Genomic DNA, 18901 nt, shown 5'->3' with positions numbered 1-18901 from the left:
CCGGCGATCTTATCTGCTGCCACCGCGGAGCCAGCCTCGTCACGCTATATAAAGGGTCCCCGAGCCCCTCCGAGCACTCACGCGACTTCAGACACTCCTCGTAGAGCTTCCCGCGTAGTGAATCGAACAGTAGTGGTCGTCTCCCTCAACTCCGGCCAGCCCGGCCGCCGCCAAGCTCCGGTGCGATTCGTCGCAACCGACCACCCTCTCGCCCAACCAGCACCACCAGTCGCTCCCTCTGGTCCTTGCGGAGCTGCCTAGCTACTCATCTTCGATCAGAGACCACCGGAGCACAAAAAGCACTTCACCACCGCAGCTTTCCTCCGCCGCGGAGCTCGCCGCCGGCGACTCCTTCCACCTCCGCCGACCCATCAACCACCCCGAGGACCGCCTCGGTCTTGCCGTTCCATTCCCGCCCGCAGATGCCCTCGAGGAGCCGCCGTCCGTCGCCGGCGATCGCCGGAGCCCCGCTCCCGTCGGGCAGAAGAGAAGAGAAGGAGGGAAGGAACGGTCGAACCTGACCAGTGGGCCCTCTGGACCCACTGTCAGTGACCCACGCAGCGCCCTCTCTCTGTTTAAGTGGAGGCGCAAAACCCCCGAGTGCGTTTCCTCTGCTGCGAAAGCGTATTTCTGCTGAAACGTTTTCCTTTTTTTTCTGGTTTTATTTAAAAACAGAGTTGACTAAACTTTGACTGGCTATAACTTTTAAAATAAAACTCCAAATGAGTTGATTCTTTTTCCTACCTCTCTCAAATTTCATATAGTTTATTTTAAGCTTTATTTCAAAAATATTTGAGACAGGTTTTGGTACTGTGTTTGAAATATTTGTATTTGTGTATTTTGCAAAATAGGATTTTTGGAGAAAAAGGAAAGCTTCCAATAAAGTGCATCCTTTGCATACTCTTGAAGGCAAGCATTTCTGAACTCTGGCATAATATTTGTTGTGGTGTTTTGATGCGATCACAGCACCTTTTGACTTGGAGTAGATGTGGCAGTTTATGTATCGATGTAGTCTCGTGCATGAGTGCACTTTGGAGATTGTTTGTGGCCAGCAATGGATACCCTAAGGATTTGTATCGCCCTCGTGAGCTTCTCTTGCACACCGGTAGGAAGCGGGAAAGTCGTGGTCTTGGGTAGACACGAGCTTGTCCCTAATCCCTCGTTGAGACGAGTATGCCCGGCATAGCATGGTGAGGCTCGAGGAGTGGTGATTTATTTCACTAGTGGTAATATTGTTGGTGGATACTTGGATCACCTGAGTCGGTTGTAGACCGAGTCTTGTTCAGTAGCTTCCTTTGTCGGTACCACCACTTGTCCCTGCAGGGGACAGGGTATGGTTCAGTAGGTTGTCAACCCTTTTCCAAAGCACACACCGTACAGAGAGGCCGTGATGAAGGTCCCGTGGCCAAGGATTAAAGCCTGTCATTCGGTCCGGGGGCATGGGTGTTTCGGTTGTAGCCGAAGGGGATAGCTTCCCCAGTTTGCGCGCGGTATAAATTTTGTGATCCCATGCTACGTCGAGGTTGTAGCCTCCCCACTTAGAGTTTTGCTTGGCAGGTGTCATGGGTGATTCCAGACACTGGTGAGTTAAGCTGGTGTGTGCAGGTCAGGCGTGTTTTCAATCAAAAGACCGTAGACGGAATTAGTCCTGAGGAACTGAGTAATCCCGTTACTCGTGGAAAATGGTACTCCCTCTGCAGAGGATATATCCTGTCAGATAGTCCTGTTCTTAAGTAAAGGCCACAACCCGAGTTGAGTCTCTGTAATGGCATTCGGATGGAGAACGATTTAATTAGAGCTTAGTAATGGCATTCGGATGGAGAACGATTTAATTAGAGCTTAGTAACGGAATTCGGATGGAGATACGGCTTGACTAAATTATCGGTTTTCGGATGGAGAAACGATTGTACTAAATTTTGTTTATGATTATGGCACCCTTGGATTATGATCTTTATTGTTTTGGACTAACCATTTATATTACGTATATTATTGAGTATCCCTGGGATGGTTCTACCTCCTGGATATTCACTGTGATTATTCTTTTATAAGCCCTTTATGTGGTGTCGCTCAGACGCCCGACTGCGGCATTATTATTTCTGCGTTTTCCGCTCGAGGAGTCATTCAGACACTCGTTTGGCACCAGTATTATTATTTCTGCATTTTCCGCTCAAGGAGTCATTCAGACACTCGTTTGGCACCAGTATTATTATTTCTGCATTTACCGCTCGAGGAGTCATTCAGACACTCGTTTGGCACCAGTATTACTATTCTGCATTTTCCCGCTCGAGGAGTCATTCAGACACTCGTTTGGCACCCAGTATTTTATTTTGGTATATTTTTTATCCATATGTGTGCATCATGATTTTTTTTTTGTATATTTCGTGACGGATGTATGATCATCTATTAAACCTGGAGTATGTTTGATATATTATACCCGTGTTCTTAATGTTTGCGAGTACATTCAAACGTACTCACTGGCTTGTCCCTGGCTATTGTCTTGGCCAGATTCCTTGCTTGGAGTTAAGCATCGCGGTGACAACCTCGGAACCTACGCTGTTGACGTTTGCAGCCTCGCGAAGATAGGAGTTATCCTGGTCAGCTGTTCTTGTGGGAAATGGAGCCCCATAGACGCAGATGTTTCCAACCGCTTCCGCCCTCAACCATTAGAAACCAAGTGTTGTACTCCCAGGCCTAAATGGTCTTGTACTACATATTTTTGTTCCTTGCTTGGAATTCTTGTATCAAGTTGGTACCTCATCAGCTAACAGTAATCCTGGGGCTGGTGAGCACACAGGCCGTTTTTCTGGGAATTTATATCCCAAAAATCCGGCCGTGACAGCTAGGCAATTGTCTGGTGTGTGCTAGGCGCCCCCTCCTCATATATATAGAGGTGAGAGGGAGGTAGGAGCAGCCATAGGAGGCGCCCAAGTAGGAGGAATCCTACTTGGAGTCCCTCCCAAGCCCGCGCTCCCCTTGCCATATATAACCGAGGTGGGAGGAAAGAGGGGGGAGAGGGAAGGAAGTAGGAATCCTAATCCACACTTTCCTTGCCCTCCCCTCTTTCCTTCTCCTCCTCATAGAGCTGGCCTCTATAGGGGTGCACCAGGGCTGGTGTGTTCCCTCACTTGGCCCATAAGGCCCATATCTTTGTCGGGGGGTGGCCGAAACTACTTTCCGGTGACCCGATAAGTACCCAGTACTCTCCGGAACACTTCCGGTGTCTGAATACCATCGTCCTATATATCAATATTTACCTCTCGACCATTTCGAGACTCCTCTTCATGTCCGTGATCTCATTCGGGACTCCGAACAACATTGGGTCACCAAATCACATAACTCATATAATACTATATCGTCAACGAATGTTAAGCGTGCGGACCCTACGGGTTCGAGAACTATGTAGACATGACCGAGACAACTCTCCGGTCAATAACCAATAGCGGAACCTGGATGCCCATATTGGCTCCTACATATTCTACGAAGATCTTTATCGGTCGAACCGTTATGACAACGTACGTAATTCCCTTTCTCCATCGGTATGTTACTTGCCCGAGATTCGATCGTCGGAATCTTCATACCTAGTTCAATCTCGTTACTGGCAAGTCTCTTTACTCGTTCCGTAATACCTCATCCTGCAAATAACTCATTAGTCACTTTGCTTGCAAGGCTTCTTATGATGTGTATTACCGAGAGGGCCCAGAGATACCTCTCCGATACTCCGAGTGACAAATCCTAATCTTGATCTATGCCAACCCAAAAAACACCTTCAGAGATACCAGTAGAGCATCTTTATAATCACCCAGTTACGTTGTGACGTTTGATAGCACACAAGGCATTCCTCCGGTATCCGGGAGTTGCATAATATCATAGTTGAAGGAATATGTATTTGACATGAAGAAAGCAATAGCAATAAAACTGAACGATCAATATGCTATGCTAACGGATGGGTCTTGTCCATCACATCATTCTCCTAATGATGTGATCCCATTCATCAAATGACAACACATGTCTTTGGTTAGGAAACTTAACCATCTTTGATTAACGAGCTAGTCTAGTAGAGGCTTACTAGGGACACAGTGTTTTTTCTATGTATCCACACATGTATCAAGTTTCCGGTTAATACAATTTTAGCATGAATAATAAACATTTATCATGATATAAGGAAATATAAAATAACAACTTTATTATTGCCTCTAGGGAATATTTCCTTCAGTCTCCCACTTGCACTAGAGTCAATAATCTAGTTCACATCGCCATGTGATTTAACACCAATAGTTCACATCTTTATGTGATTAACACCCATAGTTCACATCGCCATGTGACCAACACCCAAAGGGTTTACTAGAGTCAATAATCTAGTTCACATCGCTATGTGATTAACACCCAAAGAGTACTAAGGTGTGATCATGTTTTGCTTGTGAAGAAGTTTGGTCAACGGGCCTGCCACATTCGGATCCGTATGTATTTTTCAAATTTCTATGTCACCAATGCTCTGCATGGAGCTACTCTAGCTAATTTTTCCCGCGTTGAAAACGTATCTAGATTGAGACTTAGAGTCATCTAGATCAGTGTCAAAGCTTGCATCAACGTAACTCTTTACGACGAACTCTTTATCACCTCCATAATCGAGAAACATCTCCTTAGTCCTCTAAGGATAATTTTGACCGCTGTCTAGTGATCTACTCCTGGATCACTATTGTACCCCCTTGACAAACTCATGGCAAGGTACACAACAGGTTTGGTACACATCATGACATACTTTATAGAACCTATGGCTGAGGCATAGGGAATGAATTTCATTCTCTCTCTATCTTCTGCCGTGGTCGGGCTTTGAGTCTTACTTAACTTCACACCTTACAATACAGGCTAGAACTCCTTCTCTGACTGATCCATTTTGAACTCCTTCAAAAATCTTGTCAAAGTATGTACTCATTGAAAATCTTATCAAGCATCTTGATCTATCTCGATAGATCTTGATGCCCAATATGTAAGCAGCTTCACCGAGGTCTTTCATTGAAGAAATCTTATTCAAGTATCCTTTTATGCTATCTACAAATTCTATATCATTTCCAATCAGCAATATGTCATCCACATATAATATCAGAAATGCTACAGAGCTCCCACTCACTTTCTTGTAAATACAGGCTTCACCATAAGTCTGTATAAAACCATATGCTTCGATCACCTTATCAAAGCGTATATTCCAACTCCGAGATGCTTGCACCAGTCCATAGATGGATCGTTGGAGTTTGCACACTTTGTTAGCATCTTTAGGATTGACAAAACCTTTTGGTTGCATCGTATACAACTCTTCTTTAAGAAATCCATTAAGGAATGCAGTTTTGACATCCATTTGCCAGATTTAATAAAATGCGGCAATTGCTAACATGATTCGGACAGACTTAAGCACCGCTATGAGTGATAAAATCTCATCGTAGTCAACACCTTGAACTTGTCGAAAACCTTTTGCGACAAGTCGAGCTTTATAGATAGTAACACTACCATCAGCGTACGTCTTCCTCTTGAAGATCCATTAATTCTCAATGGCTTGCCGATCATCGGGCAAGTCCACCAAAGTCCACACTTTGTTCTCATACATGGATCCTATCTCAGATTTCATGGCCTCAAGCTATCTGTCGGAATCTGGGCTCATCATATCTTCTTCATAGTTCATAGGTTCGCCATGCCTAATAACATGACTTCCAGGACAGGATTACCGTACCACTCTGGTGTGGATCATGCTCTGGTTGACCTACGAGGTTCAGTAGTAACTTGATCTGAAGTTTCATGATCATTATCATTAGCTTCCTCTCTAGTTGGTGTAGGCATCAAGGGAATGGTTTTCTGTGATGATATATTTTCCAATTCGAGATAAGGTACAATTACCTAATCAAGTTCCACTTTCCTCCCACTCACTTCATTTGAGAGAAACTCCTTTTCTAGAAAGGTTCCATTCTCGGCAACAAAGATCTTGCCTTCGGATCTGTGGTAGAAGGTGTACCCAATTATTTCCTTAGACTATCTTATGAAGATGCACTTCTTCGATTTGGATTCGAGCTTATCAGGCTGAAGCCTTTTGACATAAGTGTTGCAACCCCAACCTTTAAGAAACGACATCTTAGGTTTCTTGCCAAACCATAGATCAGACGGTGTCGTCTCAACGGATTTAGACGATGCCCTATTTAACGTGAATGTAGTTGTCTCTAATGCATAACCCCAAAATGATAGTGGTAAATCGGTAAGAGGCATCAAAGATTGCACCATATCTAATAAAGTACGGTTATGATGTTCGGACACACCATTATGCTGTGGTGTTCCAGGTGGCGTGAGTTGTGAAACTATTCCACATTGTTCTAAATGAAGGACAAACTCGTAACTCAAATATTCACCTCCCCGATCAGATCATAGAAACTTTATTTTCTTATTACGATGATTCTCCACTTCACTCTGAAATTCCTTGAACTTTTGAAATGTTTCAGACTTGTGTTTCATTAAGTAGATATACCCATATCTGCTCAAATCATCTGTGAAGGTCAGAAAATAACGATACCCGCCGCGTGCCTCAACGCTCATCGGACCGCATACATCGGTATGTATTATTTCCAATAAGTCACTGGCTCGCTCCATTGTTCCGGAGAATGGAGTTTTAGTCATCTTGCCCATGAGGCATGGTTCGCAAGTATCAAATGATTCATAATCAAGTGATTCCAAAAGTCCATCTGCATGGAGTTTCTTCATGCGCTTTACACCAATATGACCTAAACGGCAGTGCCACAAGTATGTTGCACTATCATTGTTAACTTTGCATCATTTGGCATCAATATTATGAATATGTGTATCACTACGATCGAGATTCAGTAAACCATTCACATTGGGCGTATGACCATAGAAGGTTTTATTCATGTAAACAGAACAACAATTATTCTCTGACTTAAATGCATAACCGTATCGCAATAAACATGATCCAATCATATTCATGCTCAACGCAAACACCAAATAACATTTATTTAGGTCCAACACTAATCCCTAAGGTAGAGGGAGTGTGCGATGGTGGTCTTATCAATCTTGGAATCATTTCCAACACACATCATCACCTCGCCCTTAACTAGTCTCTGTTCATTTTGCAACTCCTGTTTCGAGTTACTAATCTTAGCAACTGAACTGATATCAAATACCCAGGGGCTACTATGAACACTGGTAAAGTACACATCAATAACATGTATATCAAATATACCTTAGTTCACTTTGCCATCCTTCTTATCCGTCAAGTATTTGGGTCAGTTCCACTTCCAGTGACCATTTCCTTTGCAGTAGAAGCACTTAGTTTCATGCTTGGGTCTAGCTTTGGGTTTCTTCATGGGAGCGGCAACTTGTTTGTCACTCTTCTTGAAGTTCCCTTTCTTTCCCTTTTGCCCTTTTTCTTGAAACTAGTGGTCTTGTTAACCATCAACATTTGATGCTCTTTCTTGATTTCTGCCTTCGCCGATTTTAGCATTGCGAAGAGTTCGGGAATCGTTTTCATCATCCTTTGCATATTATAGTTCATCACAAAGTTCTAGTAGCTTGGTGATAGTGACTAGAGAACTCTGTCAATCACTATCTTATCTGGAAGATTAACTCCCACTTGATTTGTGACGCCCCCGATTTGACCGTACACTAATCATGCACGCAAATGTGTACGACCAAGATCAGGGACTCACGGGAAGATATCACAACACAACTCTAAAACATAAATAAGTCATACAAGCATCATAATACAAGCCAGGGGCCTCGAGGGCTCGAATACAAGTGCTCGATCACAGACGAGTCAGCGGAAGCATCAATATCTGAGTACAGACATAAGTTAAACAAGTTTGCCTTAAGAAGGCTAGCACAAACTGGGATACAGATCGAACGAGGCGCAGGCCTCCTGCCTGGGATCCTCCTAACTACTCCTGGTCGTCGTCAGCGGCCTGCACGTAGTAGTAGGCACCTCCAGTGTCGTAGGTGTCGTCGTCGATGGTGGCGTCTGGCTCCTGGACTCCAGCATCTGGTTGTGACAACCAGATAGAAAAGAAAAGGGGGAAAAGAGGGAGAGAAGCAACCGTGAGTACTCATCCAAAGTACTCGCAAGCAAGGAGCTACACTACATATGCATGGGTATATGTGAAAAGGGGCATATCAGTGGACTGAACTGCAGAATGCCAGAATAAAAGGGGGATAGCTAGTCCTGTCGAAGACTACGCTTCTGGTCATCTCCATCTTGAAGCATGTAGAAGAGAGTAGATTGAAGTCCTCCAAGTAGCATCGCATAGCATAATCCTACCCGGCGATCCCCTCCTCGTCGCCCTGTTAGAGAGCGATCACCGGGTTGTATCTGGCACTTGGAAGGGTGTATTTTATTCAGTATCCAGTTCTAGTTGTCATAAGGTCAAGGTACAACTCCGGGTCGTCCTTTTACCGAGGGACACGGCTATTCGAATAGATAAACTTCCCTGCAGGGGTGCACCACATAACCCAACACGCTCGATCCCATTTGGCCGGACACACTTTTCTGGGTCATGCCCGGCCTCGTAAGATCAACGCGTCGCAGCCCCACCTAAGCACAACAGAGCGGTCAGCACGCCGGTCTAACCCTATGCGCGCAGGGGTCTGGGCCCATCGCCCTATGCACACCTGCACGTTGCGTACGCGGCCGGAAGCAGACCTAGCCTAGTGGCGTTCCAGTCCAATCCGGCGCGCGCCACTCAGTCGCTGACGTCAAGAAGGCTTCGGCTGATACCATGACGCCGGGATACCCATAACTACTCCCGCGTAGATGGTTAGTGCGTATAGACCAAATGGCCAGACTCAGATCAAATACCAAGATCTCGTTAAGCGTGTTAAGTAACCGCGAACGCCGACCAGGGCCAGGCCCACCTCTCACCTGGGTGGTCTCAACCTGCCCTGTCGCTCCGCCACAAAGATCCACTTGCGGGTACTCCTACGAGCCGACCCGACTTTAGTCACCACATGTATCATGTATATAGTATATAAGTATATACTCGTGATCACCGCCCAGGTGATCACGACCCGATAGTATAGCACAGCAGACGGACAAGAATGTAGGGCCACTGATGGAAAACTAGCATCCTATACTAAGCATGTAGGATTGCAGGTACAGGTATCAACAGTAGTAGCAAGGATAGGCTATGCATCAGGATAGGATATCGAAAAGCAGTAACATGCTACACTACTCTAATGCAAGCAGTATAGAGAAGAATAGGCGATATCTGGTGATCAAGGGGGGGGGGCTTGCCTGGTTGCTCTGGCAAGTAGGAGGGGTCGTCGACTCCGTAGTCGAACTGGGCAGCAGCAGGGGCGGTCTCGTAGTCTACCGGAGAGAAGAGGGGGAAGAAACAGTAAATACAATGCAAACATAAGCATGACGATGCGTGACATGACAATGAGCGGTGCTAGGTGTGTCCTAACGCGACAGTAGGTGGTACCGGTGAAGGGGGGGAACATCCGGGAGGTATTCCCGATGTTTCGCGTTTTCGGACAAACGGACCGGAGGGGGAAAGTTGCTAGTTCGATAGGTTAGGGAGGTGTGGTGGACGAACGGACTGCGTATTCGGATTCGTCTCGTTGTTCTGAGCAACTTTCATATAGAAAACATTTTCATCCGAGTTACGGTTTAAAAGATATGAATTTTCAAAGTTTATTTGAATTTCTGGAATTATTTGAATTAAGCAAAAATGAATTATGACGTCAGCATGAGGCAATGCTGACGTCATCAGGTCAACAGAGCGACTGACCAGGTCAAACTGACCAGCGGGCCCCACCTATCATAGACAGTGGGCTAACAGAAGATTAAACTAATTAATTTTTAGTTAATTAACTACTGGGCCCACCTGTCAGTGAGTGATTAGATTAATTAATTAGTTTTAATTATAAAAACATTTTTCTTTTCTCTTTTTTTTTAATTTTGTGGCGGGGCCCACATGTCAGTGGCTGAGCCTGCCCAGTCAGCACGTTGACTGGGTTGACCCAGTCAACGGGGCCCACGGGGCCCACGGGCAGTGGCACTGGGGGCGGCCCCAGGCCAGCCACGTCGGCGGCCGGCGCCGGAGCAACTCCGACGAGCCAAACGCGGCGGCGCGGCTCGGGAGGGGCGCGGGTTTCGCGCACAGGGGGTCTGCGGGGTCGTGGCTAGGCGCGTTCGACGCGGCTCGGCGCCGCGCGTCCAACGGTGGTGGCCGGAGCGGCTGGAACGGGCAGGGGCGAGCGCTACGAGCTCGCCGGCGGCGAGGTACTTCGGGCTGGGGCGGGTGCGGCGTTAGGGCGCGCGAGCGGCCGAACTAGCTAGCTAGGCGGGTGCTACACGGTGCGGTCGAGCTAACGGGCATACGCCCATGACCAAATGGTCACCGGAGACCCGCCGGCGACGAGCTCCGCGGCGCGGCGTTCGGGCGCGCGTGGGGAAGTCGCTAGGGGGCGCGCGAGAGAGAAAGGACAGGGGAGGAGGGGGAGAGGCTCACGGCGAGGCTGTAGGGGGACGGCAGCGTGCTCGGGGAGGCTCGAGGCGGCAAAACGGGGCGGCGATCGACGGCGGTCGTGCGGGGAAGACGAGCTCGGGGAGGCCGTTGCAGTGGCTCGGAGCTCCAACGGAGAGGTGGAGGTGGTGTAGTCGAGGGCGGCGACGGCGTACGACACGGCGAAGTGGCGATTGGGGCACGGTGGCCGCGGGAACGACGGTGAACGGCGGCGAGCACGCTCGGGCAGTGGGGATCGAAGGGGAGAGGGAGGTGGATCTGACGGGGGAGGCGCAGAGGCCGAGAGGGAGAGCGGGGGGTGAGTGGGAGAGGGGCCCGAGGAGGCGGGGGGGCTGGCGTCCTTATCCTCCCCGTCGCCGGCGAGGGGGTGCGGCGGGGACGGCCCCTGTTCCGACCCCGGTCGGGGGAACAGGGAAGGGGGCGAGGGGGAGTGGGAGATGGGCTAGGCTGGCTGGGCCGGGGGTCGGCCCAGTTGGGCCAGGGGTCCAGTGGGGGGGAGGGCCTTCTCTTTTTTTTCTTTTTCTTTGTCTGTTCTGTTTTCTGTTTTCTTTTTATTTGTTTATTTTCTTTTCTGTTTTATTTCATTTAAAAGTATTTAGGCATTTTATAAAAATGTGTTTTGTCCACAATAATTATCAGTGCAATTTCTGGCAGGGCCCGAACATTTTTGTTTAAATTTTTGAAAACTTTTATTTTCCACTTTTAAATTTAATTGAAGTTTGAATTAGGAGTTTGAAAAGGAATGTGAAACAAAAATGTGATCAAGCCCTGTTTAGCAACATGATTAGCTTAATCACAGGGAGTTACTGTAGCATGATTCTCGGGGTGTTACAAATCTCCTCCACTACAAGAAATCTCGTCCCGAGATTTAGGAGGTAGAAGGAAACAGTGCGGGGTATTCTTCGCGCAGACGATCCTCTCGTTCCCAAGTGGCCTCATCTTCAGAATGGTGCGACCACTGGACTTTGAGAAACTTGATCGCCTTCTGACGTGTGCGGCGTTCAGCTTGGTCGAGAATGCGGACCGGATGCTCCTTATAGGAGAGGTCTTGCTGCAATTCGAGCACTTCATGATCCACAGCTCGGATTGGATCCTTGAAGCAACGGCGGAGCTGTGACACATGAAACACATCGTGAACCTGAGAAAGGTTCGGCGGTAGCTCCAGTTGGTATGCCACTTTTCTACGCCTTTCGAGAATAGTGAATGGGCCAATATAGCGAGGAGCTAGTTTGCCCTTGATCCCGAAGCGGTGAGCACCCTTCATAGGTGTGACTCGAAGATAAGCCTTTTCGCCAGGTTGATAGACCATGTCTTTATGATGACGGTCATACTGACTCTTCTGACGTGACTGAGCAGTCTTGAGATTCTCACGAATAATGCGGACTTGTTCTTCGGCATCTTGGATAATATCCGGACCGAAGAGTGGACGTTCCCCAGTTTCTGACCAGTTCAGAGGGGTTCGGCACTTTCGTCCATATAACACTTCGAAGGGGGCCATCTTCAGACTAGCTTGATAGCTATTATTATAAGAGAACTCAGCATACGGGAGAGATTCCTCCCATTTCTTGCCGAAGGAAATAACGTAAGCTCGAAGCATGTCTTTGAGAACTTGGTTGACGCGTTCAACTTGTCCTTGCGATTGAGGATGAAACGCAGTACTGAATGAGAGATGAGTTCCCATAGCTTCTTGGAAACTTGCCCAGAATCTTGAAGTGAATAAGCTGCCACGGTCTGAGCTGATAACCAATGGAATACCGTGGAGTGAAACAATCCTGGACATATAGAGCGTTGCCAACTGGCTAGCAGTGATCGTTTCTTTGACTGCCAGAAAATGTGCAACTTTGGAAAGTCGGTCAATGACGACAAGAATAGCATCATTACCTTCCTGTGATTTGGGAAATCCAGTGACGAAGTCCATTTCAACAAGGTCCCATTTCCATTCAGGAATAGAGATAGGTTGCAGAGTTCTAGCAGGCCTTTGATGTTCTGCTTTGATACGACGGCAAACGTCACACTCAGCAACATAACGAGCAATGGCTTGCTTCATATTAGACCACCAGAATCTCTGACGGATGTCTTGATACATCTTTGTACTACCAGGATGGATACACAGAGGCGTATCATGAGCTTCTTTCATAACTTCCTGTGTCATATCCAGGTTTTTCTCTGCACATGGCACCACTAGGCGGCCCTTGAAGTATAGGGTGCCATCTTCAGCAATGGTGAAGAATGAGGGCTTTCCTTCTGCGAGGTAGCGCTTAATCTTGTGGGCTTCAAAGTCATACTTCTGTAGCCTTTTGATGCTATCCACGAGATCTGGTTTAGCAACTAGGGTATTGAGGGAACCCTGGGTAACAACGTGGAGGTTCACCTTGCCAAACTCCTTAGGAGGGGGAGTGAGTGCACCCGAAGGAACAATATGGAGGTTCAGCTTCCTGAATTCTTCAACAAGCGAGGGCTGAACTTTGTGAACCTGGAGGTGGTTGCAGTAAGACTTGCGGCTCAAGGCATCAGCCATTACATTAGCCTTGCCTGGCGTATAGGAAATACCCAAGTTAAAGTCTGCAACAAGCTCCATCCATCTCTGTTGACGGAGGTTCAGATCTGGCTGAGTAAACAGATACTTCAGACTTTGGTGGTCAGTGAAGATCTCGCAACGATTACCGAGAAGGTAATGTCGCCACTGCTTCAGCGCATGAATGACAGCAGCAAGTTCGAGGTCGTGAACTGGGTAGTTCTCTTCGTGAGGGCGCAATTTCCGAGAGGCATAAGCAATCACTTTGCGGTCTTGCATTAGGACACAGCCTAATCCTTGACGGGAAGCGTCGCAGTAAATGACAAAGTCCTTCTTAGTATCAGGTGGAGCTAGAACTGGAGCAGAAGTCAACTTGTCTTTGAGTGCTTGGAAACTTTCCTGACATTTGTCTGTCCATTGGAACTTGACACCCTTATGCAACAGGTTAGTCAGAGGCCTGGCGATCTTAGAGAAGTTCTCGACGAATCGACGGCAATAGCTGGCGAGACCGAGAAAACTTCTGACTTACTTAACGTTCTTGGGAGGAGTCCAATCAAGAATAGCCTGAACTCGCTCGGGGTTGACGGCAATACCATCCTTAGAGATGACATGCCCAAGATAGGTTACTTCCGGTAGCCATAATTCACATTTGGAGAACTTGGCATATAGTTGATGCTCTCGTAGCTTCTCCAGCACAAGTCGAAGATGTTCGGCATGTTCTTCTTTGTTCTTGGAAAATACCAGGATATCATCCAGATAAACCACGACGAACTTGTCGAGGTAATCCATGAATATATAGTTCATCAGACGAGAGAAGGTGGCTGGAGCATTGGTTAAACCGAAAGACATGACGGTGTACTCGTATGAACCATAGCGAGTCACGAAGGCGGTCTTTGGGATATCCTCTTCGCGAACACGGATCTGATGGTAGCCCAACCTCAAGTCGAGCTTAGAGAACACTGACGAACCCGCCAGTTGATCATACAGATCATTGATCCGAGGAAGAGGGTATTTATTCTGAATGGTAGCTTGGTTTATAGGACGGTAGTCTTGAACCAATCGGTTAGTCCCATCCTTCTTCTTGACAAAGAGAGAAGGTGCTCCCCAAGGAGAGCAACTTGGGCGAATGAATCCTTTGCGAAGAGATTTGTCGATTTCCTCCTTAAGCTCAAGGAGTTCATGCGGCGGCATTTTGTAGGGTCGCTTGGCTATAGGAGTGGTGCCTGGTTTCAAGTCGATGATGAATTCGACAGCTCTAGCAGGGGGAATCCCTGGAAGTTCTTCAGGGAAGACGTCGAGGAATTCACGCACGACGGGAATGTTTTCAATGCCCTCGAGTGGTGCAGCGTTCAATGCATTCAATGCATAGAGCCTTGCCTCGGCATTTTGCACCAGATGAGCTTGGTAAGCAACTATTTCATCTGAAGGGTGTAGCAGATGGACGGTCTTAGTGGCGCAAACTATAGAAGCGGTATGCGCTTTCAACCAACCCATACCCAAAATGAGGTCGATGTTAGACGACTTCAGGATAATGGGAGAGGCATAGAATTCCAGCCCTTCGATTTCCACGGGGACATCGATGCCAACCAAGGAGGTTTGACACTGTCCCACGGGGGTTTTGACCAATACAGAGTTGTTCATCTCCTCACATTTAACGTCGTGCTTGTATGCAAAATCTTCTGACATGAATGAATGCGATGCACCTGTATCAAATAAAACGGATGCTGGTACTGAATTTACGAGGAGTGTACCCATCACAGTAGCAGGCTGGTCTTGAGCTTCGTTGAGATCAACGTGGTTGGCATGAGCACGACCATAAGACTTAGCATTGTTGTTGCGGGGCTGATTGTTACCACGGCCAGTTGCTGGAAGGGCCAGTTGATTCTGGTTCTGGTTGCATTCTTTAGCACGGTGCCCTGGTTGACCACACCTGAAGCACAAGCCATTATTCGGATTGGGAACAGGAGCTTGGGATGGTGGAGCTGGAAGTCTTGACTGCCTAGATGGTGGTGGAGGCAGACGAGGTGCAGCATATGTCTGCCTTGGGGCAGATGCATTTGGACGGTACATGCTGTTCAGGATCCATATCTTACGCTTCTGTGAGGGCGGGCCCGAAGATGAGCCCGTGTCACGGTTGCGCCTGTGAGAGCTCTGGTATTCCTGCAGACCAGTTTCGACATTGATGGCCTTGTTCACCAAGGTGGCGAAATCAGCAAAGTCATGCACTAGAAGTGCGAGCTTGATGTCAGCTTGAAGGCCATCACGGAACTTCTCCTGTCTGCGTGCATCAGTTGCAATGTCTTCTTCAGCATAGCGGTACAAGTCCAGAAACTCCCGCTGATAAGCTTCGACAGTTTTGTTGCCTTGGGTGAGGTTGCGGAACTCACGCTTCTTCCGGTCCATGACTCCCTGAGGAATGAAGCGGGCATGGAAAGCAGCTTGGAAGTCTGGCCATGTGATGATTGTTCCAGCTGGCAGAGTACGCCTGTGGCTGTCCCACCATTGAGCTGCGGGTCCCTTCAAGAAGAAGGAAGCAAAGGTGACATAGCTGGCAGGGGCTACATCAGCAGACTCCATCTCATAGGTGATGTCACGGAGCCAGTCATCAGCATCCAGAGGCTGAGTTGAGCTGCGATAGATGGTTGGGTTGAGGCGTATGAAATCTTGAAGAGTCACTTGGGCTGGCTGCTGGTTCATATTGGGGCGAGGGAACTGAGCCATCATATTTTCCATGAATTGGCGGTTCAGTTCAAACTGTTGGATCATACCAGCCATGTACTCAGGTGGTGGTGGGGCATCGCCACCACGACCACGACCACCTGGTCTAACCATCCTGCTAATATATAACAGGGGTAGTTCAGCATTGAGAAATTTGCAATGACAAGAATCATTCATGATGAAACATGCATAATGAAAGGAGCACGATAGCTACTACATAGTAGTCGGCATAACTTACAAAAGGGGTCATGCATAGAGTTCAGTACATAGAGTTCAGTACATAGACTAAAACATCATAGGCGGCACACAGGCTCGCGGCGACTGCAACTAATACTACAAGCAAGCCTACATCAGTCCCAAGAGGTACTGTGGAGGTAATCGTAGCCCGACAGCTGGTAGTGAGGCAACGGATAGCCCTCGACGTCAGCAGACTGGGGGCCGCGGATACTCAGGTGTAGAGCCCGACGCTCAGGTGGCAGAAGAGGGCCAAGTGCGGGAGAGTAGCCTCCCACCTCTGGCCAACCGACACCGTGGGGCATCACGGTCCTGGCTGGGTAGATCGCAGTACGCGGTACCTGTCCAGATCGGACAAAGGGGTGCAGCAGCGTCAGGGCACGGTAAAGGTGCTGACGGGTGGTGTACATCTCGTGGCGAAGAGCTCGGTTAGCTCGATCCAGCCCATCAGCATGCAGAACTAGGTTCTGATGGTAGAAGGGCTCTCGGGTGACAGTGGAGTAGGCAGCAGTATAGTATCCCTCCGCACCATCATCGGATGCGATAGCAATGTGCCTGAAAGGGGAGGTGTCCAACTCCCGATACTCTCCACGAAGACGTGTCAGAGCAGCATAGGCAGCATTGTGGACAGCCATATCGATGGTCACACCAACACCATGTGCGGTGTGCAGCACAGTAGTGGAGTCGTACTCCCGAGAGTAGAGGTGGACAATGGCACGGTACTGCTCCTGGTTAAAGTCCTGGTACTCCTCGTAGACGGTGTACTCAGGGTGCCAGCGATAACCCAGATAGGTCATCATCTCAGCTAGCACCGCAGGTGATCCCGAGGAACCAATGGCCGTCGTGTGGCGCACGACCTGCCTCGAGGGTTCCATCTGAAAGCAAAGACGTTTCAAAGGAGTCAAATGACAGTGTGTGAATTGTTCAAAATACTACTCTAAGGAACAACTATGGTTTATCCAACTTTGGGGTGAATGCGGTCACGGGATCCTAGTGTTAAAGTTAGTAAATTCGTTTAACCCGAGTAGAAGAGAGTTCAGAGTCCCAGAGTAAAGGTCGAGGAGTAAAAGATACTAGAACCACCCAATGGCGATGTGGGCCCGTAAGACACACAGCCATGTTAGTAAAAGTTTTGTAATGTCTAGACTCGACTTCGGCCAAGGAGTGTGGATAGGGGGATTCCTACAGGCAGTCGGCTCTGATACCAACTTGTGACGCCCCCGATTTGACCGTACACTAATCATGCACGCAAATGTGTACGACCAAGATCAGGGACTCACGGGAAGATATCACAACACAACTCTAAAACATAAATAAGTCATACAAGCATCATAATACAAGCCAGGGGCCTCGAGGGCTCGAATACAAGTGCTCGATCACAGACGAGTCAGCGGAAGCATCAATATCTGAGTACAGACATAAGTTAAACAAGTTTGCCTTAAGAAGGCTAGCACAAACTGGGATACAGATCGAACGAGGCGCAGGCCTCCTGCCTGGGATCCTCCTAACTACTCCTGGTCGTCGTCAGCGGCCTGCACGTAGTAGTAGGCACCTCCAGTGTCGTAGGTGTCGTCGTCGACGGTGGCGTCTGGCTCCTGGACTCCAGCATCTGGTTGTGACAACCAGATAGAAAAGAAAAGGGGGAAAAGAGGGAGAGAAGCAACCGTGAGTACTCATCCAAAGTACTCGCAAGCAAGGAGCTACACTACATATGCATGGGTATATGTGAAAAGGGGCATATCAGTGGACTGAACTGCAGAATGCCAGAATAAAAGGGGGATAGCTAGTCCTGTCGAAGACTACGCTTCTGGTCATCTCCATCTTGAAGCATGTAGAAGAGAGTAGATTGAAGTCCTCCAAGTAGCATCGCATAGCATAATCCTACCCGGCGATCCCCTCCTCGTCGCCCTGTTAGAGAGCGATCACCGGGTTGTATCTGGCACTTGCAAGGGTGTATTTTATTCAGTATCTAGTTCTAGTTGTCATAAGGTCAAGGTACAACTCCGGGTCGTCCTTTTACCGAGGGACACGGCTATTCGAATAGATAAACTTCCCTGCAGGGGTGCACCACATAACCCAACACGCTCGATCCCATTTGGCCGGACACACTTTTCTGGGTCATGCCCGGCCTCGTAAGATCAACGCGTCGCAGCCCCACCTAAGCACAACAGAGCGGTCAGCACGCCGGTCTAACCCTATGCGCGCAGGGGTCTGGGCCCATCGCCCTGTGCACACCTGCACGTTGCGTACGCGGCCGGAAGCAGACCTAGCCTAGTGGCGTTCCAGTCCAATCCGGCGCGCACCACTCAGTCGCTGACGTCAAGAAGGCTTCGGCTGATACCACGACGCCGGGATACCCATAACTACTCCCGCGTAGATGGTTAGTGCGTATAGACCAAATGGCCAGACTCAGATCAAATACCAAGATCTCGTTAAGCGTGTTAAGTAACCGCGAACGCCGACCAGGGCCAGGCCCACCTCTCACCTGGGTGGTCTCAACCTGCCCTGTCGCTCCGCCACAAAGATCCACTTGCGGGTACTCCTACGAGCCGACCCGACTTTAGTCACCACATGTATCATGTATATAGTATATAAGTATATACCCGTGATCACCGCCCAGGTGATCACGACCCGATAGTATAGCACAGCAGACGGACAAGAATGTAGGGCCACTGATGGAAAACTAGCATCCTATACTAAGCATGTAGGATTGCAGGTACAGGTATCAACAGTAGTAGCAAGGATAGGCTATGCATCAGGATAGGATATCGAAAAGCAGTAACATGCTACACTACTCTAATGCAAGCAGTATAGAGAAGAATAGGCGATATCTGGTGATCAAGGGGGGGGGGGGGGCTTGCCTGGTTGCTCTGGCAAGTAGGAGGGGTCGTCGACTCCGTAGTCGAACTGGGCAGCAGCA

Source organism: Aegilops tauschii, chromosome 7 (genome assembly GCF_002575655.3).
Source record: "Aegilops tauschii subsp. strangulata cultivar AL8/78 chromosome 7, Aet v6.0, whole genome shotgun sequence".
In the NCBI taxonomy this organism is placed as follows: domain Eukaryota; kingdom Viridiplantae; phylum Streptophyta; class Magnoliopsida; order Poales; family Poaceae; genus Aegilops; species Aegilops tauschii.
This window is presented reverse-complemented; position numbering follows the sequence as displayed.